This window comes from Danio aesculapii, chromosome 8 (assembly GCF_903798145.1).
Source record: "Danio aesculapii chromosome 8, fDanAes4.1, whole genome shotgun sequence".
Classification (NCBI taxonomy): domain Eukaryota; kingdom Metazoa; phylum Chordata; class Actinopteri; order Cypriniformes; family Danionidae; genus Danio; species Danio aesculapii.
Window position 1 is genome coordinate 28,980,246 of NC_079442.1, and position 25,017 is coordinate 29,005,262.

Genomic DNA, 25,017 nt, shown 5'->3' on the forward strand with positions numbered 1-25,017 from the left:
ATGTCTGATAATATTTTTTCTTCTGGAGAAAGTCTTATTTGTTTTATTTCAGCTAGAATGAAAGCAGTTTTAAATTTTTATGAACCATTTTAAGCTCAAAATTATTAGCCCCTTCAAGCTAATTTTTTTTCGAATGTCTACAGAACAAACCATCGTTATACAATAACTTGCCTAAATACCCTAACCTGCCTAGCTAACCCAATTAACCTAATTAAGCTTTTAAATGTCACTTTAAGCTGTATAGAAGTGTCTTGAAAAATATCTAGTCAAATATTATTTAGTCATCATGGCAAAGATACAATAAATCAGTAAAAAAATGAGTTATTAAAACTATTATGTTTAGAAATGTAATGAAAAAATCTTCTCTTCGTTAAACAGAAATTAGGGGAAAAAAATAAACGGGGGCTAATTCAGAGGGGCTAATAATTCTGACTTCAACTATATGTAAGTTCAAGTCAACCAATAATTGCTTTGCTGGTTTGATTTGAAAATCTGAAGAACAAGCAGTGCTTTTGACAGTTAACCCAACTTTTATTTGATAAGGTACTATTCTCTCTCTCTCTCTCTCTCCTCTCTCTCTCTCTCTCTCTCTCTTCTCTCTCTCTCTCTCTACACTTACACACAACTTTGCTTTGAGTAACATATAGACAATTTTTGAGGGATTTAAACAAAAACAGTGGTCTCAACATATTTCCTGTTTTATGGTCTTAATTTCTACATCTTCCGATAATTCAAAAAGAGCCACATATTGATAAATGTTAAATTAGCTGTTTTATCATAACGGTATTATTGGATTGCCTCTTGTTACAGTTATGAAATAGTTTGATAACAAGTAAGAAATGTTTATTTACTGATGACATGATCACATTGAAATGGTCTATATTTGCTTGGAATCCATAATAGAAAGGGGTTTATGCACACAGACTTTTAATTTAAGTCAGCCAGCCTCAGGGCTTCCGGTGAATTGTCATCCCATACAAAATCACTGCATTCAAGATCTGATTTCTTTAAGAAACAGCGATCTTCACTGCCTGGTTGAGATACAATATAAAATCAGACTAAACAAAAGCACTGCATTAATTATATTTTTCCGCACCATATCTTTAAAATATGGAAATTAATTTTATCCCAATATTTTCAATGGAATTGAAACAACCAATGACGGCGCCTGTTTTTAAACGTCTATCATCTCTTTTTACGCTTTAACAACCCAATGGATGCTTACGTACGTCTATTTAACTGATTATACTAGAATAACATTACAACATCGATGCTGTCAAATAAACCTTATGAAATTGAAAATAGTGACATAAAGCTTTCACCGGAAGTTCGTCATTGGCTGAAAAACACTAGCTGTGCATATAGCCCATTTGACTGCAATTCATTTTTGGTCATTTGCACAAACAGTGATGTCCAATTCAAGTTACAAGAAGGACTCTAGTCAAGCTGGTGGACTATGCTTGCAATTTAACAGCCACCATTAAATACTAGGACTTTCAAATGACTGTTGTCCATAAGCGATGGATGTGCAGGGTATGGGGGGAGCCGGTGCTCCGTAGACATTGCCCAAAGGCTAAACCTCCTCACTCTCCCTAAGCAGTCCAGGACTCGCAGAATCCCAGTTTAGGTTCCGCAGGCTGTAATGGAATCCTTCTCTCGGAAGTGCAAATCCAGCTGCCGCTGCGCTTCAATAAATTAGATTTTCTGCACTGCTTCGGGGATGTAAGTCTACAGAACACGGTTGGGTAGCAGTGCCATTATCAATTCATAGACTCATTGTGTGTGTGTTTACTTGTGTATTTCTGTAAGATGTTTGTTGTACGTGTACATTCTCAGTCATTTTGAGCTGAAAATGCTCGCCTCATATCTGTGTTATTTAAAGCTATGAATCATTTGGCAGAGTGAGTTCTGGACCGCTTGGCCAAGGCTGTGGATTAAAGGTAATAATGTTGTAAATAATGTGCGATTTCTTGCACAGACCAATCGCTTTGCTTCTTAAGACCTCAGCGTATCATTAGGGCAATGTGTATTCATTTGTTTTACTTGTAAATTTTTTTTCCCAAAAAGACTTCCAAAGTGCCTGTAGCCATTGACTTTCAATCAAAAACTTGAGTCACCAGAGACCACAGTTTCATCTGAAACGTTCTTTTAATGTTCGACTGAAGAAATGAGTCATTCAGATCTTGGATAGCTTGAGGGGGAGCAAATTTACAGCAACATTTCATTTCAGATACCACTATGAATATTTTTTGTCTTTGTGTCAAAGGCATTAGCAAATAGAGCTTTAATCTGATGCTGCTTTTGATTGTCATCTGCTTCCTATTGCTTTAGGTGCAGAGTATTTCCAAACAATTTAGGTTTTGATTCCACAAGTGTCTAATTCAAGATCAGCCTCTGTCTTTTAGTGAGAGGATCGAGTTCGCATGAAATACTAGTAATGTTCCTGTTAGGATGTATGATGTGGTTTCTCATTCACTCAGCCTCTTTTGGAAGTGAGAGCTGTTGCATTTGAGTGTTGAAATTTCATAGCTGTATTGCTGTCAGTAAAGTACCAATGTTTCCTTCTTCCCTTTTTTTTCCCCATGTATTTGCATCTCAGGGTTTCTTTGAGGAAGAATGGGAGGGTTTTGTATGCACCAGGCCTGTTCTGTGTGTGAGTCTGTGTATGTACACATGCCTCTATGTTATTATGAGTGTCTGTGGATCCTTTTGTAAAAGAATCAACCTCAGTCCTGCGGATGTAAGAATTCGATACTCACAAGAGGAGATCGACAGAAACGCCTATGAAAGGTTGCATTATGTCCAGTGTCTGGGTGGTTTTGCGAGGGTCAGAGCGCGTGTCCAGTGCCTCGGGCCATCAGGATGAGCTTCAGGGCACATGAAGATGACCCAAGCTGTTCCTGTGCAGTTGCGCTTTGACAGCTGCTGGAGTCTGGCATTCAGACTGGTCCCACAACCTAGGGTCATGGGCCAAATTTAGGTTGTTATTCTGGATCTTGCACTGCAGGTATCAAGAATGGAAAACCATAAATTGATTCTGACTTTGTAACAGATATTGTTAATTAAAGTAATATGAATGTTACCTGGGACATGTTGCAGCTTTCAGAAATCTATATGATGTAATTGTGAGTTGTAGGAGGACATGAAGTTTTTGTTGACAATGTCTTGCTAATTGCTTGTGGATTTTCTCAAAATAAGTTAAACCCATGAAAAAAATTTTGTGGCAACGTGGTGGCGCAGAGGGTGGCGCAGAGGGTGCTCTCGCTTCACAGCAAGAAGGTCGCTGGTTTGAGCCTCGGCTGGGTCAGTTGGCATTTCTGTGTGGAGTTTGCATGTTCTCATCATGTTCCCTGGGTTCCTCCGGTCTCCCCACAAGCCCAAAGGCATGCACTATAGGTGAATTGGGTAAGCTAAATTGTCCGTAGTGTATGTGTGTAAATGAGTGTGTATGGGTGTTTCCCAGTGATGGGTTGCAGCTGGAAGGGCATTCGCTGCGTAAAACGAATGCTGGATAAGTTTGTGGTTCATTCCACTATGGCGACCCCTGATTAATAAGCCGAAAAGAAAATTAATTAATGAATTAAAAATTGTTGTAATATTATAACCGCATCTTTATTTTAACTAAGTGTAAAGATATTTTTACTACAATGTTTGTTGAGAAATATTGCAGACATTGAACAAACGTGGATCTTTCTTTTGTTTATACTCGCTATCAATTGGAGAAGTCCTATACTTTGAATGACTGTGCATATAAATCTTTTTTAAAGTATACTCTTATACTTTAAGTGTACTTAACATGCTAATTGCAAAGCAATTACTTGACTTTGAAAAAATGTGAGTAAACCCTCTGCTTTTAAAGTGATTAGTTGACTTTACTCAAAATTGAGTAAATCCCTTGCCTTAAAATTGTGTTCACTCTGCTCAATTATTCACTCACTCACTTCCATTCAGCTCATTCCCTGTTTATCAGGGGTCGTCACAGTGATATATTATGCGTAAAAATAAAATTATATATAATTAACCTTTCAAAAATTACAGGTTTACTGCTTTTCTTAAGTTAACTTTTCACTTTTAAGGCTTTGGGTTATACTTTTTTATTTTTAAGTAATTGATTTTTGTAGTGAAAGCCAGGAATGAAAGTTCCTCCACTTACTTTCTTCTTGACTACTACGTCTCATTCCAACACACTTATTTCATCAGAACCAGATAATATGGAAAAATGTCATATAAATATGAATGGAGAGAAGTTATATGCCTTAAAATATGGACTGATTTCACCCCAACAATATACAAATAGACAAAAGGAGATGCAATTTTTCATGTGAATATTTTTTTGTTTGTTTGACATATTTGTTGTTTTTTCCAAAAAATAATGTTACATATTAATTTGAAATGTATAAAATTGAATACCTATAGATACCATAAAAATTACTGTCAGCAGAAGATGAATGATTGTGAAATATATAATATATATTTCATTAGAACACCTTGATGTTATCTATTTTGTAATTGGATAGTTTTGTATGGATATTTATTTTATTAATTTATTAATGGGTCGTTGTGACCCCAGGAAAAAAAAATAGGCTACTGGTTTTATTTTGACCTGACAATAACCTTTCTTTTACAAATTTATGTTATCAGTAATAACAAACAGGAATCGCCATCCCCTAATTAATTCATTCATTTAAATGTTGAAGGTTTTGTGTTTCATGTTGTTACCTTGTAACCAACTTAACGACCACCACAGATATACTACCAAACAATAATAATACAACCAAATAAAAATAATATACATTCGATGAAAGTTTAATAGCATATATTATTTCAAAGAACTTGAAAGCATAACATTAGCCTAATATTTATGTCGACGATATCTTCGCTCTACGTAAACCGTGATTTGAGACAGACACCCCTAAACTCTCCACCTCCATCACCAATCATCCGAAATCGTCCACCGTCCAGTCCGGGCCGGTCAAAGAACATCGGTAGTCCTGAAACCAGTGCTTTTGAAAGGTGAGCGTTTGTCTAACCTTTGCACCAGAAGATTACAACAAGTAGAACATCACTTCGATTTATATTTTGCTATCATTGCAGTCAAATTAAATCTGTTAGATAGCCTTTAGCTTTCATCGACATTTAAATTTCATCAATAATAATAACACCAATAGCCCAATAATCATTTACAAGGCAAATTATATGTCATAAAATCTCAGTTCACTTAAATACCTGCATTTTTTTTAACTTAAAATAGTTTTCGAGCTTTCTAGTTTCTTTCAATTTTAGAGAAATGTGTATTATCTGATTGTAGTAGCCTAATTTATTGATGTAGGACTAAACGACCTAAAATACGATGCAGTGCAGTTTATGATGTCTCTCTACATGGAATGAAAGTGTGCGATTTAAATTAAAACATTAACTTAAACTAATGAGCAGTTTCATCGCATTTAATTCTTTAGCAAACGTGCTTCTTCAAATTGCATTAATTAGTTTAATCAGATACAGTTTTAACTGTACCGTTTTTAATTTTTTTATTTGTAATTTGCAATAAATTGAGTCTTTATTTTAAAGCATTTCCTAAAAGAATAAATATTTGTGCTACATATTTATATTTATATATTTATAATAAATATTTATTATATAGCTACATATTATTCTTAACTCACAGAATTTGCCTATAATTTGTTCACTGCAATAATATGCCCGCTGTTTCTTTTCTGAATTGTGGGCTATTTGAAATGTGACAGTGGAGATAATTGTTAATTCACGAACAGACAAATCTATTATTGGCCGTCTTTTTGTGAGTTGCTGTTAACTTCCACGGGAAAGTCAGAAAGTTGGCATGGGTTTAACTACAAGCTTTGAAGAGACACGATCGGTCATCCGTTTTTCGGTGACAGTTTTAAAGGGCTCTTTTTGTCCCGCGCACGCATGACTCATGAAACAGCCACAATGCTTGTGTCGAAAATAAGGCTCTACTTTATTTATTGGAAAACAAAATTCGGGAAGGAATGAATTATGCCAAGGCCAAAACATGCACAAGACTGTCAATTATTGGTGTTTTAGTCCACAGAAATTTCATGGTGTTATTTCTGGCAATATTAAAAAATGTTTTGTCTTTGTACTTGTTTTGCGCAGGGCAACAGCGACTTTCTCAGTGCAGAATGTCCATGATCAGTCCTAAAAAATTGGTGACCTATACAAAATCAAATCGTCCAAAAATCTTTTTGACTTTCTTCTCGTTATCCAAAGAAAAAAGATATCAGGAGAAACAACCTGGAATTACTAAAAAGGAAAATATCATTAGAATAAACCTAGAATAACATGTTTGACAGGACTCTATGGATTTAGGGCAAAAGGCGGTACAAATTGCATACCAGAACAATTACATTAGAGAGACAGGGTGTTTAAGGAATGTTTTGGCTTTTCATAACTGAGGTCCATACATGGGACAGAAAAGAGGTAAAATAGAATGCTTGGCCAACTCTCCGGATTTATCCATATCTGAGGAGAAAGACCCTGCCTCGGGCTGCAGCTAATGAAAATCCCATGGCTGAGCATCTGAACTTCAGAAACTTCTTCATGGTCATTGTGTGAGCACCTTTAATTGAATCAGAGCCACAGGTCACAGAGACTCTCTGCCACCAACTCCCCCATTTAGTATAAACACATTTAGGGATTATTATTTTTTAGCTGTGGCGTGTGTCCACGGCAGCCAGGTCAACTGATACCCAGATGGCTTCACCGAGGAGCCTGTTTACGGATTCCTGCAGTCAGAGATGAGGAAAGCGAGTTACTGTCGGTATGTCGCCGATTAGAGTCACTCAGCTAATAATAGGAATGATAAGAGGGTAGCCATATGAACTCTTACTCTCCTTGCTTGCTGGTGGATAGCCTAAACAGAATAGCATCAGACAGAATTTAATTGATAACGTCAAAATTCTTCTGAGTTGGCAAACAATTCAAAGTGATTTAAAGCTTAAGGCTGCGTACACGCTGCAGTAAACTCCGATGTCAGATCCATTAACTTTAATTTTGTTCTCTAAACTGATTTTTTTTTTTACAAGACAACCACTTTCTATAATCGGATTTAACTCCTAAAAAATTCAGGTAGCCTATATTCCTTTTGACAGCTGCGTTTACAAAAAAAATATAGGTCAGCATGCAGAAAAAAACGAACAAACAAGATGACGTATTCAAATAGCCCGTTAATAAAACCTGTCAGACGCAAGAACGTTGCTGTATTTATCAATCATGGTAATTGTTGCAGACACGCACGGATCATTCATGCACTTTACTTTAGATTTAGATCAAGGGCATTTACACGTTTGGTGTTCAACTTTGTGCTCAAGGCATGCGCTTTATCAATTTCTCTATTCGCAATGTATCGACCCCTGACTTATGTGTTGAGCAGAGAAGCTTAGAGGCCTAATTTAATTATAAATTATTCAAATAATTAAAATCAATTGAAAAGTGAATTTCTTAATATATGTATTTTTTTAGAAGTAGACTTTTTGCCTACTTATATATGTATGTGTGTGTATATAAATATATTTTAAACGATATTATATTTCAAGAATAAACTCCAAGATTTAGGATGAAATTTACTTGTAAGATGTTTTCACTATTTGATACTGTATTTGCTATATAGTGGGTCAGTAGTGAAAGATGATGTCACTTAAGTCAGTTTCTTCTTGGTCCTAATGCCTTCTTCGATGAGTTGTTTTCACAACTTACGATGGCATAGCAATCAAAATAGGACAAATTAGCTCAAGTATGGGACAAATTCTGGACCTTTGTCAGTGAGGATTGCGTCTTTCAATCCACCTGAGTTCCCCCCTGGCTATACTGGCCTGAAGATATTACTAACAGTGATTTTAATAAGGATGCAAAGAGCTTCTTAATCCCGTTAGACACATTTTAGTGTAAAAAGGTTTTAAAATTTGACTCTAAACTTTACTACTACATTCAAATCTCACCTTTTTTAGTAATATAGTAATCTCTCAGTCTTCTAATGCAGTCTGGAAAGACTTGGAAATTGCGTGGGGTCGTTTGAGGGACAGTCAGTTCTTTCCCAGTGTCCTCCATACACACAGTGAGAGAGAGAGAGAGACCAGCCTTGAGTCTTGAGTGCTTTTCTGAAACAAACTCCCGCTTCCCAGACTCCTTTTGTCATGTGTTATGACCCAGAGGTCGTCAGCTGTCAATCAGAGCTTCGGCTTCAGCTGGACGGAGGGAGAGGAAGAGACAGAAAGAGCCCTTTAGAGGAAAATCCATCCTCTTTATATGGGATCATCTCCCTGCATGCAGGGCACATAATTCAATTACTGCCCCTTCCCCTCCACATACTCCAATTCAAACCTGTAGGCTGGAATGATAAAGACCTCCACACATGATCAGAGTGTGTGAATCAGATTGTTAAAAGCACAGAAGGTCTCCCTGTTTAAACACAACGGATGCCTCATGGACATTATAAACTGAAAATGAAGTCTCCAGGTGTAGTTTGACCTTTTATTTTAGAATTTCACAAATCATTAAAATGTTACTTAATTTACTCTTTTTATTGAATTTATCAGATATATCCTTGTAAACTAGTAAATTATGTAGAAAAGGTATTAATTATTAAATGCTTTTAAATATAATTATATAATCATATAAAATTTCTTAACATTTCTGCATCTTGTTTTCTTGTTCAACACCAATCATACCTTCACAATAAATATATGAAGCTGTGACAACATATTTTATGTTACTATATTTCTACTTTATTTTATTCAATATCTCTATTTTAAGACACACAAGTTTTGTTGTAAGATGTTGTAAGTCAGTTTAATGTAATGCAAGTTAAAATCACCTTTAAACTTTTTTACAATTTAAGACTCAGTTTTTAGTTTTTTTTTTTCTGAGAGTTATTTTAGGCATTCTCAATTTAAAAAACCATGTCAGACCCCCATGTTTGATGGAGTGAAGCAGTAATGAAAATCTGCTATTTTATTTCTTTCTCATAATAGATGTAGAATGGTGACAGAGATGGCAGTACTACAGTAGGTCGAGCACTGTGCGATTTGAAGGTCTCAGAAGGGTCACGTGTTGAAAATGGATGTAATGGAGAGAAGAAAAGGGGAAAGAGAGACTGTGGGCCACAGACTGGACTGATTTCCTGTGTGAGGTCATGCCAGGGACAGGTTCAGCAGCCTCAGGTTCAGGAAACAAGAGTGGCCACAAAGCCACAGCACGCGGAGGAGCGAGGGTCAACGTTTGATGACTTACCAGAAACCCAAAGAACCGCTGGAGATCTACAGCCGGCCAGAAATCAATGTTCCTCCTAATGTATAGTCTGAAGTGTTTTGGTGACTGGGTTTAGATGTTCAGGGTGTGAATAGGGTGACCACATTTCTCATGCAGTGTCGAATAGGAGATCCCAATTATAAATTGTTTCTACATCAGTTTTTCTTTATTTGAAAAAGAAATGCACATTTTGCCTTCATATTCAATGTAAAGGTGATTGGATTATTTTGTCCTTCTATTTATACTATGGTATGATTGGCTTCTATTGAATACATCTACGATATTGTCATTATCACATGACCTGTTAGTTATGTTGTTCCACTTCCAGTCAAACATGTTCTCCAGTGGCCTTATGGGATAGTAAATTGTCTATTGGATGCCCACTTTACAACCTCAACAGAATTAGTAGTAGGCAGTACAGTTACTTCTTGTCTAATACTTTTTGAATACTGTGGTTTTGAAAATGTACTGACTGATGTCAAGGACTTTAACCAAACATCAAGGGTTAGGCCGTTTTCTAGGTTTTTGCATGTGAGTTGATCAGTCAAAAAAACACAAACCTTATTCGCTATATAAATTTCTGGAGAGTGCCAATATATCCTAGGAGGTACGTTTTGCAGTTTTTGTTTTCACGAGGCCGTTGTGTACACTTTTTTAGATCTTAAATTTCTCTCGCAAGTGCCATTCACACCTGCTGTTCTGGAGTAAATCCACCAGTGGTCGCTGTCAACTGACTGACTGACCGATTGACTGAACCACCCTCCTCCTTTCCTAAACCCAACCAATAGTGTTTTTCAAAGTCCTGAACATCCACTTCCCTAAACCCAATTGACAGTTATAAAAAGCAATCCAGAAAAACAAAAGCCCTTTCATTTCAGATTTTACCACATTCTCACCCTGCTATTCACTTGTTTATTTTTACTTCTGTTTTTGTCTTACCTGCTGGCCTCCGTTGTCGTGGTCGACTCCTCTCTGCGTCTCAAGTCCGCTGACGTACATGTCAAGCTATTGGACCTACTGGTAAGAGCGGGAAAGCATCCATTTGGAAGTATCTCCAGAAACCTATATAGTGCTACGTTTTTAGAATGAGCCTATGTTGAAAAAGCAAGACCTCGGTTTCTTTCTGAATTTAGTAATAAAAGGTTATTAGTCATTAAATCTTTAATATAATTTGTTTATTTTTGTGAATTTGTACAATTATTAAATTGTGAGGGGATGCAGAATTGGGTATCATCGGCATAATAATGGAAACAATTATTAATTATTGTTTTTAAGGATATCACCTATATATAAAGCAAGGGACCAAGAACCAAGCCATGCGGTACACATTCAGAAATAAAGGTACAAGAGTATATTCTATATTTGTATATTGGTACCTCAAAAGTACAAGTACCTAAATAAATTAAGAGGTACAATTTTGTACTTTTTAGGTACTAATATGTATCACTAAGGTATTAATATGGACCTTTTGAAAAGCTACCCAGCGACAGCTCTTGTATCTTTATTTCTAAGAGGGTACCACACAGTGCATACTCGATAAATAATATGCCTCTTTTTTACTGATACAAATTGAAAATGTTCTGATGGCTTAAACCAAACCAGTGCAGTTCCATGCATCATTTTCAAGCTTGTTTATATACAAGTATTTATACTTTTGAATTGTATGATGGCACTTGAGGTCTGCTATAGCAAGTTTTGATTATGAAAATTTCAACCTGCAGTTTAAAAAAAGTAACATTTATTGACATTTTTAGAAATCAAAAAAATGTAGTCATGGAAAATGTTTATTGTATAAGAAACTGTAGTCCATGGTTTTTATTGCCAAAATTGACCAAACCCAGACAATAAATCATTTCAAAACAAAATGTCAACAAACAGAAATTAAGATCCGTAATGCAATTTAGAAGCACAAACATGCATGGATAACAAAAATAAAGAACTGTTCTCTAACATATATTTTGACAGTGCACTAGACATCGTTTCTTTTCCATTTCACAGTGTTTGGAAGCTGTGCACAGAAGAGTGTCTGTGCTCCTATTGGTCAATGTTATAGATGTGATGGAAATGGCTGAGGACAATCTTTTAGTCAGGATGTTGTATAGCATCACAGATGTGGCCATTGACTATGACACAGTGTTGCCAACTTTTAGCAAATTTTCAGGCCCTTAAGAAAAAATGTACCTTTTATGAGTGAAAATGTTCTATGGATGTTAAAGGTTCTTCATGGAACCATTGATGGCAATGAAGCCAATTTACTTGTAAAGAGTTTACATTATAATTGGAATTCTAGGAGGAGTAAACCAGTCAGTCACATGCAGTTCATTTTCTTCATTTATTTTCTGTGCTCTAAAACGTCTGCTTCTCTGTTCAGTTTAGAAATATGGGCCATATTCTTTTCTGTATGGCCGGTTGTCATATTTTAATGATAACAGCAAGCTATTGAAGTCGAGGAGAGCATCAACTCTGCTTTCCTGCAGATGCAAATGATATGGCTGTGGTTGTGCGTATGCCAATTCTGTCAACACCAAAGTTAGAGCGCTGGTTCCTGAGGCCATCCAGCCAACTTAGAGTTGATATTTTCTCCAAACTTGTCTTCTGGAGTACATTTTCTCCACTGGGTTTTTTCTTTTAAGAACACACCATCACTTCAGGCGAGAGTTGAAATGTTCTCCGTGGGATTTCAGCCATTTAACCCTGAGCCAGAATCACAAAACCTTGGCTGAGGCTTCTGGATCATACACAAGAAAGTGTCCAGTGTGAACTGCATCCACTGAGTTCACATTGACTAAGACATGTTGAAGTACATAGAGTGTGGGAGAATGGTGTTACACTTTTACTGCACTTAAATTTTTTGGAAAGAATATTTTTGAATGTAATTTGAATTAGGAAGGAACAATGTTTAAAGGAACAATTTGTCCATAAATCTGAATTCTGTCTACATTTATTCACCCTTATTCCAAACCTGATAGAATGTAGGTAACGAAACTGGTCACTGGTCCCCACTGACTTCCATATAGTATATGCAAAGCTATTGAGCATTATAAGCAAACCTTTCTATAAATATAGATAAGCAAAATGCCATTGAACACCCTATGACAAACTTTATTCTCACTTTCCTTTGGCTTTCTCTCTTCTTTATCAGGGGTTGCCAGGGGCTATTACATATTTTAAATAGATGTAACTCTTGTTCTTGTTTACTCGTTTTATAAATATTATGAGTCTGGAGATCGAAATCAACAACATTGTTTTAATAGGAGTTTATTTTGCTGTATTGGCAACAATTGTAAGTACTTTCCCTAGTTGTCTGCATTTATTATAAAATAAACACACATACTCTCACTAAATATCAGGTGGTGTGTTTTTAGAAATGTGATTCTTTTAGCTGCTCTAAATTTCCTCAACAACATTTGCAGCCAAATTATAGTATTATAGTCATAACAGTTTTCGACTATCAGCAATTTTTGGAAAAGTGACCAGTTTTTAATAATGATTTTTAAAATTCGTCTAATTCTATCATCAAAGAGAATTTAAAAAGTGTTTGGGAAATGGGGAAAGGTTTAAAGGTGTATTTTTAAAACGTTTTTACATTAAATGAATTTGTAATTTAACAAAAAGTCTTTTTGATATACCTAAAAGCGCACTTCAGTTAATCCGCTCTACATCCCTGTGCATCTGTAAGTTTCTCTGTACATCTTCAGTGGCCGTTGTAATTTTAACAACAGCATGCGGTGGTCCTATTCCAAGGGTCTCTAGTTTTCGTCTATGAGCTTCCACTACATCCTAATCCAAGTCATGTTCTTCATTAATTGGGTTACAAACATGCCACTACAAGCACGAGCGGCAGGCCGGTCATGTCCTTCTGATTAACTTCTTTTCGGTAATTAACGGCATCCTTCTGATGGTATTCAGGATCACTGCGATGAAACGACGGCGTTTTAACCCATCTATTTCATCTTCATCTTGTCTGTGCATGGCTAAATGTTAGCTATTTGCTCAAGGGTTTTTGCAAATTCAATTATTTTTTTCAGTTTTTCTTATTTGTAACAAACATAATTTCTCCATGCCCCTTAAAATAATGTCCCATTTATAGCTCTAAACAAACTCAAGTTAGTTACTTTTAAATAATATGGCTTTTATAAATGTGTGCAATAATATGAGGTTAATGTTTTGATGAAGAATTCGAGAGTGTTTTTAGTTTTCAAACGAGGCTGTTTTGAGTGCAACAAAACATCTTATTCTTGTCATAGGAAGTGATATGATCTCCTTCGTATTCCAAAACTCCGTTTGCTTGGTGAATTCATCATCGAATGAAACGCTGCTTATGTTGGTTGACCGAAGCAAATGGACTGGATGTTTACACACTTGTCCGTCAGGTTGGCTCCATGCGGCCTTATTGATATTCAGAAAACTGTTAAGATATCTTGGAGAGCAGCGAAAGCCCTTTAAGTGCTCTGTGTTTAGAGATCAATTGCAGAGATTTCAGCAATATCAGCAGGTTTTAATTTCTTTGATCGAAACTCACGCAATTTCACACAACTATTTGGAAAGTCATTTTTTTCTTCTTTTCCCGGCGATGTTGGATGCATCTGAATAACAAAAATATGCTTGATTTAAAACATGCAAAAATAATTTATTAATGATACATTAATTTTGTTCGCATTAAATTGATGTGGTTTTAAAATTAAGCAAAAAAGTGATGCAACGGACGTTTTGAAATTAATCTTTCTATACGATGACATTTTATCTATATTAATCCTGAATATACGGATATTATCACCATATGTATTGAATAATATTCGTTTATAAATTGTGTTTTCTTTAGGCTTTAAATAAAATGTGTTTGCTTTATATGTGTTTTCTCCGCGTTATCAGTTGGATGTAAATTTGAAGTTTGCCCTTTTCCGATGGGAGAAGTGGAAAGAAGTTATGCCAGTTGAATTTATTCTCAGAGAAGATTGTTCATCTTGTGTAACGTCTAATGACGTATTTGGATCATTTTATTTAGATGCATTAATGCGACCCGCTGTTTATGACTAAGTTTCATGTGGCGCTGTCTTCATTTTAATGTGCGCATATGCTCAATGTTGCAAAAAATAAATTAATAGATAAATAATTAATTAATAAAATCACAGATCAAAGGCAAATTTTATAACCTACTACTTAAAGTTATATGTACTTAAAGTATATATACACACAAGAATGGGTGTTCAATAGTTTAAGGAAAACTTTCATGAGAGGTTTTGTTTGCTTCAAATGTTAACAAATGTACAGGTCTATATTTAACTATCATCTGCTGATTTGAGTATAAATAGTTCTAGTTTAGATAAATACTTTAGCTTGGAGCATGCATTTTTTTCGTCTGATGTTTTCATAAAATCTCAACAGCGGCAGTTTCAGTCTATTTTTTCACAGGTCTTTCTTTCTTAATTTGATTTATGGTAATGTCCTTTATTCGGATGTATTTATCATTATCAAATTCATTCAGCGCATGTTACTACCAGTGCGCTTTAATTGTGTTGATGCCTGTTTTGATTGATTTCTGACAGCGACTGTTGGCAACTTCGTCGGGCGTAAATGTCTCCGTATCAAAACCCATGAAATCTGGATCCAGTAGGCTACTTGAGTAATTTAATGTTATAAGGGCCGAGCTAGGCTTAATTATTCGACTCAATCCCATTTTCCTATCACTCATTACAGTCTCGTTTTATTAAGAGAAAACATTTCGGAGGTAAACGGTTAATTGACAGGGGCCGCACGTGATTGAATTTTCTGGGCGTATTGAATCAGACCGATGTCTCACTCTTCCCTCCCAGTTCACGGCTCTTTGTTTCTGATCCTCTAAATCCCACCCACTTGAAATAAAGTGGTGAGGAAAAAAATCACCATCTCGCTCGTTTATACACGAACTTGTCCCCTGTAAATAGCATCTTAGTCCACTTTTTCGCTCTCGCGCTCGGGACGAGGTGATGGAGACCGAGAGGCTGTTTGTCTTTCTCCTCGCCTCCTAACAGGATCACGCCGGAGAATTCACCGGGTTTGGAGCATAATTCAAGCTCTTTCTTTCCGTGTGACGACCTTCAAAGTCTCCTCATCTTGCTCTTGCGCATCGCCATGAGTTTTTTATGGGACGTTACGCTGCCGGCGGCTCCGCGGACTTTACGCACGGCGTCAGCAGCACAACTCCTCGCGCCTCACCCTGGAAAACACACTAAATATGTGGAGAATATAAACCAGGACCAAAAACCATCGATCACCGAGAAGAACTCGTCATTTATGAGACTAATTCCGATGGTGAGTGAAAACCGTTTTTAAAAATTGTCATTGAGATTTTTTAGGATAATATTGGCTTTTGTAGAATTAATAAATAATAATTCTCAATTAAAGTTTAAATAACTAATGTATATTTTAGTTTTATTTGAAAGGTGTGACAGAATTTTTTCATGTTTAACAATTAGGGCTACTTAAACTGAATTTATTGGAAATGTGAAAGACATTAATATGTTTCCTTAATATAACGTATTTGCATATTAAGGTCATCAAATTAGTTTCATTATCAATTCTAGTTATTTCGGTCAAATTCTGGAATTCATCTGCTTATGCACTTTGGGAATGGCCTATTTTCAATATGTCATTATTCATTAGGGCCTATTACGGTGCACATAGTTGTTGTTTTTTGTTTGTTTTTTTTGTATTTTGTTTTACATAGTAGTTTTTGTTAGCTTTCTAAACCAGTATATAACTTCTTTAATTATTAATATCTAATAATATATCCCGAGAACATAACAGAAACTAACAGATAAAGGCGAAAGACAGGATAAAGAATAGCTAAAGAAAATATCAACTGTAAACAATAAGCAATCTACAGCTTTTAAATAATATAGTTTTCTTTAAAAAGTTAAAGTTTGATCTCAGGGTTACGATGTTTTGTGTAATTCCTGATATATCGAGATGGATTTTTAGATAAACTGATACATTTATCTATAAATTTATTTATAAAATTATAACCAGTCTCAAAACAAACACATTTATTTAGGTCTATATGTTTTTGTCTTAAGTCATTGACCCTAATAAGTTTTAGTTTCCTTAAGATAGATGACTGATATTTCTCAGGTTAAAAAGCGGCCTGAGTTAGTTTAAGTCCTGGCCTTTTCGCTGTAGCGCTTTCTTTTATCATTTTTTTTTTTTTCAGAATAAAGATAAAATATAAATAAAACACTGTTAGAGTTTAAGTATGTATAATTATTTAAACAGGAGGGCCTTTAAAGCCGTGCTGATTTCACGTTTTCTTCTTCAATAGGAACGTATAGGCCTACTTCAATCGCAAGTCGGTTTATGGAGTAGCCATACATATGAAATATTTCGTGTTATAGGCCAAATGTGAAGAAACAATATTCAGATTTACTGTATTCAAAATTATCACCATCTTTTGTCAGCGCATTTAAGGCCTGGCAGTCTGTCTTGTTCCTCTTAAATGCCTGTCTATTCTGTCACATGTTCTAATAATGAACATTGACTCCTAAACGATATTTACTCTGAAATTCCCCAATACATTTAAAAGCCTGCAACACACTCAATTTAACATCTAATCTTAAAATGGCATTTTCCTGTGAACATACCCCAATAATCTTTATTAATTTACAGCTTGGAGCATTTTAAGCTCTGGGATAACTTTGTTTATTTTTAAGATCAGGAGATCTTATCAACCAGATGGTCTTCTCTCTTTTAATTGGGAACCTCACCTTATGGGGGCGTGTCTAACAAATATAGTTTGAAATGATTGGACAGAAAAGAACACTTCTAAATGGCAGGCACTGTAATAACAAGAGGACCATTTCAAGAAAGTCCTTGATCATCCTTTATAATAATTTTTTTTTCTAGCTTGCAAAGCTATTTCTGCTGTATGGCCGGAGTCTAGAGTCTGTTTCTGATACATCACTGCACTTAATTTATTTTAGACTTCTTTCTACATTTCTATTCTTTTTTTCTTTTTTGAAGACAAATGGAGACATCTTGATCTCAAGTAAAATTGAGTTTTTTTTAAAGTAAAAAAAACAGTTTGGTTGTTTCTAAAACAGCTAACCCTGCTATTTCTAGTTTCCCGCACTAATACATGAGATCAGAGATAATGTGCTTTACAAATTTGTCGCTCTAGTAAATGGTTTCCTCTGTTTTGGTGAAAATTAAATTGGACAGAGCCATAATCTTTTCTGCTACTTGTATTACTGAGCAGAAAAGACACATTGAGCTATAAAGCAAACTGCCTGAGGACATTTTATGACCCAAGGTCAGATGTTTTTTAATATCTAGAAACATCTAAATTACATTTCACTCAAATTCACAGTACAGTTCTTGTAAGGAAACCAAACAACACTACCATCACCAAAATATTATGAGCCAACTCTCCAAGCCATCGTTTAGTAATAATTGTTTTTATTATGTTGTAAGAACAAAATGTTTTCTCCTATTTATGTGACTTGACTTTTTGAAGTCATAATAATTTTTATTGACAAAAAAAAAAAAAAAAAAAACATTTTTACATCCATGAAAACTTTTTAAGTCTTCAAAGTAATCTTAAGATTTTAACATGATAGAAATGCGCTTTACACTTTTAGGAAATGTTCTCTGTGGAACCCACAACAGTTTTTTTTCTCCTAGCATTGTTGTGAAACCTTTTTTTAAGTAACTTTGTGTAATTGATTAGTGAAAATTAAAATGTAATTAATGTAACAAAATTACATTGTAGATGTTTCTGTATTAAGACCAGACCTTGGCTCACAAAGTGATGTTTTAATTCATTGTCAATTAAAATAAAGAATAGCATAAAATATTGCATGAAAACCTTTATCAGCTTTTCTCTTAAAAATCTTTATTGGCATAAGAGTTATAACATCTCACAAAAGGTTACATAGAATATTGAAATGTTCTTTTGCATTAAGAAATATATATTTTTAAAACTTTTCACTAAAAGGTTCTGGGAACCCAATCATTTTTCAAGTGTATTTTGGATTGAAGAAGTCATGAAAAACACCCTCCTTGAAGCTCTGTGGTGTATTTCTTTTAAAACAGCTCTTCCCATCCTTCATATTCTCCTGAGAAAAGCAAACGCGTCCTGTTTGAATGATGTTTATTGTTATAATGATTTTAGGGGATCTTTTTTGTTTTGTCAAAATTCTTCCACTTCATACAAACCTTTTAACCTGTCACATCATAACAGCTGTGGATTTTGTAATGACATGCGTTTTTATTATTCAAGCAAGCATTTTGAGCAACATTCATTCTTAACTCAAGCCATTCAATCTCAAGGTTTCAAGCTTAATCAAAACAATAAGCTCTACTGACAGAGCGCTATTTTCCATTTTAAAGTGGGCTATAGAGACAGAAATTTTGAAGGAGAAATTGATTCTTTGCACAAGGTTGGTTTAATGTTGTAGGCTGCTATTTAAAATAATGAAAAAAGCAAAGGCGTCATTTAAAGCTTGTCAGGAAGCTCTATCGGACAGAAACCCTAGCTCACTCACTATCCTTTGGCTGATTTATCAGGGGTCGCCACAGCGGAATGAACCGCTTCGGACAGAAACCTCGTCAGCGAATTCGACGTTTTGTGATCTTTAAAGGGCACACTTGATAGGGACGACATTTTTAGTTACGTTCCAATCGAAGATAAAAACCTGAATACCTTCCACAAGTCCACTGTCGGTGCCATGGTCACTTCAAGTGTGTATTCCATGCGATCAGGGCGGGGAGTCGCACGTTTCGTTTTAAAGCAACATGTCGGGACAATTCGAGGTAAGAGCTGTGAACCGAATTTCTTTCTATTTTACTGTAACATATAGACACTTGAAATCCACTCGCCATGCATTTACGTTTTCTTTTATTGCTTCGTGTCGCCTATATGTTGCGAAAGACTTCATGATCCGCAAGTGCTGACCTCAATCCAAAGTCCCCAATTTAGAGTGCTTCGGAGTGAGTAGAACACAGGAGGTTTTTTTACACCAAAAGTCATTGTTGGTCACCTTTAAGATTTGATTTTGGAAACATTTAACGTAAGCAAAGTAATAAAAAAGAGCTTGTGACTTGACCTCGTATTAACGTGATGCACACATTTTGGACAATCTTTGGTTGTTTGCAAAACATGGATAAATAATGAACTGTTTAAATATGGACTGAAATTTCTTAACTAATGAAAATATACAGCTCTGGGGGAAAATACACGATTCAATTGATCATAGTTTAACTTGGTTTTGCAATTAAAAACCTCTTTATAGGCCTAGCATATTTAACATAAATACCTTTCCCAATATTTAGGGATGGAAACTTTTATTTTGTCCTGTTGTATTTTTGCCTCTAAATTGTTATTATTATTTGAAATTTTGAGGCAAATTGTGGGTAGTTTAAAATAAAACACAAATGCCCATTTTCTTAAAACACATTAATTTATCTGCTAGTAAATACCAAATTCAGTAAACAGATAATAAATCTGAAGTGTCTGTTTTCTCACCGTTCTATGTAAAGGTCATATTTATACATTTTAGCGAGGGGAGAAATGTGTCTTAGCATTTTTTAATTGAGTCATTGCTGTCTTAGGTTTTTTTTTTAAACTATTTGAAAATCTATTTCCTGTTCAAAAACTCAGTTTGAGCTTGATTTGGTAAAATGTTTTGACATCCCAATGTCTGACAATAAAGAAACTTTATTAACCAATTACCTTCACTTTGTTTTTAATTTAGATACATAAATGCTTCATTATATTGTATTTGACTTTTATTTTCTATATTTGTCTTTTTTCACTTAGTGGCCACTTATCCCTGCCAGAAAGTGTTTGATCCATTAGGAGATGAAAAATATTCAGAATATGATATTACATTTAGACTGTGCACAGTTGCATTTGTTTAAAAAAAATGCTGGGTCAATTAACCAAAATTTGCATACAGTTTTGGACCACCACAACTGTTGGGGTTAAAATATAAATCTTTTCCCAGAGGTTGGGTTTGTCCACATTTAATCCTAATTTATAATGTTGAAATAACCCAGCCATTTTAGAGTCTATAAATCAAAAAGTCACTGATCTGCATTTAGTTATGAATCGAGTCTGTCTGTATCTCTGCACACAACAGCGCTCATTCTGTGTTTTGTCAGCAGGAGATAAAACCCTCTCCAAGCCTCTTGGCTATCCCTCTCTGGACTCAGAGTGTTGTGGAAAACTGAAAGAGGCGTCCAACGGCTTGACAGGAGACTCCATTGCGGACTCCATCGACCTTTCAGGCAAAAACAAGAAGAGGCGAAACCGGACAACTTTCAGCACCTTTCAGCTAGAGGAGCTGGAGAAGGTCTTTCAGAAGACACATTATCCAGATGTATACGCAAGAGAACAGCTGGCACTGAGGACAGAGCTTACTGAGGCCAGAGTTCAGGTGTGTTACCCAGCCTAATATGTCACATAATGATCAGTGTATCCTTTAACATTTTAAAGGAAATGACAACCTGAACACATGCTTTAATTGTAGATAATAACAAATGAATACATTTATTTATTTACAGATTTAAATGCTTTCAAAAGTATTAAGTTGAGACACTACATGATCACTTAAAAGACACTTAAGATTTTGACATTTTTAAGTGTTTCAAATATTATTTCAAAAATTATCTGCAAAACCTTAATCTCTACGATGGGAAAATCTAACAAAAATTTTAACCTGATTCATCTGTATTGAAAGTTTTTGTGCTAGAAATGCATGCAAATTAGTGCATATTTAATAAACAATACCTCACTTACATATTCAAACATAACATTTTTCAAATTTATCAAATTTAAGTCAAAATTATTAGCCCCTCTGTTTATTTTTCCCTCAATTTATGTTTAACGGAAAGAACACCTTTCTAAGCATAATAGTTTTACAGTAATAACTCATTTCTAATAACTGATTTATTTTATCTTTGCCATGATGACAGTACAGAGTATTTTACCAGATATTTTCAAGACACTAGTATTCAGTCTAAAGTGCCATTTAAAGGCTTAACTAGGTTATTTAGGCAAGTTATGGTAATTAGGCAAGTCATTATACAAAGATTTTTTGATTTTGTAGACTCAAAAATATATATTGCTTAAGGGGGCAAATAAAATTGACTGTTTTTATTCTAGCCAAAATAAAACAACTAAGACTTTCTCTAGAAGAAAAAATATTATCGGAATTACTATGAAAAATTCCTTGCTTTGTTAAACATCATTTGTGAAATATTTTAAAAGACAAAAGTCACAGGAGGGCTAATAATGATTTCAACTGTATTTAAGCTTATGGTAAAACCTATACACATACAGTGTCTTTCCTCAATATTGCTCATTTACCCGGTCCATTGAAAATGAACTGAAACGGTTGCAATTCATATTTTAGCCTAATAAATGTATTTTTTTCTCAGGTGTGGTTTCCAAAACCGACGGGCCCAAATGGCGGAAAAGAGAGCGCTACGGGAAGATGCAAGAGGTGCGAAACCACTTTGCTGCTACATACGATATCTCCCTTCTCCCTCGCTCCGACACATACCAGGTACACACACTTAAACACACACACACCGAGCATTACAGAGAGCCTTCGTCTAGTGTTTAACACAACACACACACACACACACACACACACACACACACACAGAGTAGTGTTACTTTGGTTTAGCTGAATGTTCGCATATTAATGACACAAAAATGCCAGTCTAAAGCCAGATAATTTTATTAATAGAAAAAGTATTCATCTGCTATAAATTATACATACATAATATTTATAAATTATGAATTAGAATTTAGCATTTATTAAATTCATGTAAAGCATTTATTTACCTTAGTTATTCTATTTTCAGAATTTCGTAATACATTATTAAAAAACAGTGTTAATGCTTTACAATAATCTTCAATTTGTTAATATTAGTGTACTAGATTAGCTTTACATAATTTAATTGATTGTTTGCTTGCTTTATTTATTTATTCATTCATTTATTTATATATTTAATTATTTATTTGTTAATTTCAGCATTACTTTACTAGTAATCAAATTTATAGAATATAAACATTTGACAAGAACTTCAACTTGTTAATGTGTAACCAAATGAATTGACATTAACATTAAAAAACTATTTAAGCATATGTTCATCAGAGTTCATAGTTATTTCAACATTATCTACTAACACTAAACAGTTTAGAACAATTTTCACTTGTCATTATTGAACAACCACAATAGTTAGCATAAAAGAGCAATGAAAAACACATATCCATTTGTTATTCTTGGTTAATATTCAGTATTTCAGTATTTAATAACACATTATTGAATCCAAACAATGTACAGTATATGGTAGGGCTGGGCGATTTGGCATAAAATCAAAATCTCGATTAATTAAACATTGTAACTTGATTATGATTAATGAACGATTATTTTATTTATTTGTTTTATTTTTTTGCCCTCATAGTTCAATGACAAGTTTGTGCAGTAAATATGCTCACATATTACAAGTGAGAGATTTTTGAATGAAACACACACTATCTGCTACATATGAGTATTTATTGAACATCAACGTTGAACAATTGAAATTAAAACCCACATTGTCTAAAACCATAACTTGCACTTTTGGAAACAAAATTAATTATTTTTTTAATGTTTTTCATATTCAAAGTAGAAAATAAGCAGTATCTCTTCTAAATAAAATAACTCTTGCATATTCTGTAAATAATATTTTAATGTATTACATAATACATAATAATTGTAATGGAATGGAAAATATGCCGTTTCAAGGCATCTCTGGCACAGCTTTCAATCATCATCAATGTAGTGCAAAGTAAGGCTCAAGAATGAGTTCATCATCCTACTTGACCAGAGATCAGATGTGCCTGCAAAGTGGCCACAGAAGTATAAATCATGCTTAGCAGAGCGGGGTTCAAAAATTGACCTGAAAAAATTAGATAGATTATTCTGAATAGCCCAGCCCTAGTATGTGGTAATCCAGTATTATTCAATGGATCTGAGCCAAGATGAAGCAACAGTGAGCAGTTGTTTTCTATTATCTTAAGAATAATTAAATAAATAAATAAAGTAAAAAATACATTGATTATTATTAGTTCTTGTTAGTTAATGCATTGTATAACTTTAACTAAAACATCCTTGCTGTACCACATTTTAAAAAATGCTACCAAAATAATTAAAAATAATAAAATAAAATGAGGGCGGTGCATTGGGTAGCACTGTCACCTCACAGCAAGTAGGTCGCTGGTTCAAGCCTCGGCTGGGTCAGTTGGCATTTCTGTGTGGAGTTTGCATGTTCACCCCGTGTTAGCGTGGGTTTCCTCCGGGTGCTCCGGTTTCCCCCACTAGTCCAAAGACATGCACTAGGTGAATTGGGTAAGCGTAATTGTCCGTAGTGTATGTGTGTGAATGAGAGTGTATGGGTGTTTCCTAGTGATGGGTTTCAGCTGAAAGGGCATCCACTGCATAAAACATATGCTGGATAAGTCAGCAGTTCATTCTGCTGTGGCGACCCCAGATTAATAAAGGGACTAAGCTGAAATAAAAATGAATGAATAAATGAAAATAAAATGAAAAACATTCTCAAGTTAGTTTTGATTTATTGTTTCTGTTATTTTAATATAAAAACCTTCTATGTTTCGCAGGAATGATAAGATGCTATGTTTGGTCTTATTTGCAGATGCAGAACAGTTTATGGGCGGGTGGTGCAGGAGCCACAGGTGCCGGCGGAGCGTCCAGTGCTTGTGTTCTGGGGACAGAGAACATGCCCTCATCCTGTATGTCCCCTTACCCTCATCCTCACGGAAACTTACCTGGACTGATGGGCATGTCTGCATCTCCTGGCCATCATCATCACCACCACCATCATCACCATCACCCGTCGCACCACCCCAGCATTAACGGCATATACTCGCTCCACGGCTTCCCAGGATCCCTCGGGGCCCACACTTTCGAGGCTAGCCCCGAGTCTGAATATAAGCCCTCAGGCTTGGTTGCCCTGCGCATGAAAACCAAAGACCCCGGAAGCCTGTTATCCTGGCCAACATGACCGGACGAATGCCACGATTTCACTGAGCCAACAAACACTTAGCATGTGTGCACATACCGCCATGCTAGTGTCAAGGGCTGTTCACAGCAAGAACGATAACAACAAATATAGTGATAACCATGTTTGTGTTTACACTAGCAAATCACAATGATCTGTTTATTTAAAGTCCATGCACTGCAATTTCAAAGCAATGGCGTAGCCTCGTAATGCTTCAAAAATATTATTCTTTTTAACATTTTGCTAAATTTGGGATTTTGTTCTTTTCTTATAATCACATTATGAAAGACGCTTGGTCTTATAGCGAATTTGCATATTTCACGAAGAAAACACATAGGCTGTAATAATGATAATATTAATAATTTTAAATACAATTTTAAAACACTTCAGTAAAATGATAATAAAAGTGCTAAAATATTAAAATGTAATTTAAATTTTCTTTTAAAAAATTCTGACACTTTTCAGACTTCTCAGTCTATTCTGTGACATTAGTGGTAATTGTTTTTATTTTTTGCACTATAACCTAAATAGTAATTTAATTAATTTAAGATAATATTAAGATTCATTTAATAATAATAAATGTGTCACACCCAGAGTGGATTTTAGCTCTGTTAATGTTTAAAGTAAATTAAAATATATGTCCGTGATCGACTGATGCTTTACGTTTTGCAAAGACACTAAAGATCA

General features: G+C 34.9%; 1 pseudogene; it reads left to right on the forward strand.

The window, feature by feature from the left end:
• Positions 1-4,861: 4,861 nt before the first annotated feature.
• LOC130234062 (homeobox protein aristaless-like 3) lies at positions 4,862-24,780 on the forward strand (annotated as a pseudogene).
• Positions 24,781-25,017: the final 237 nt, after the last annotated feature.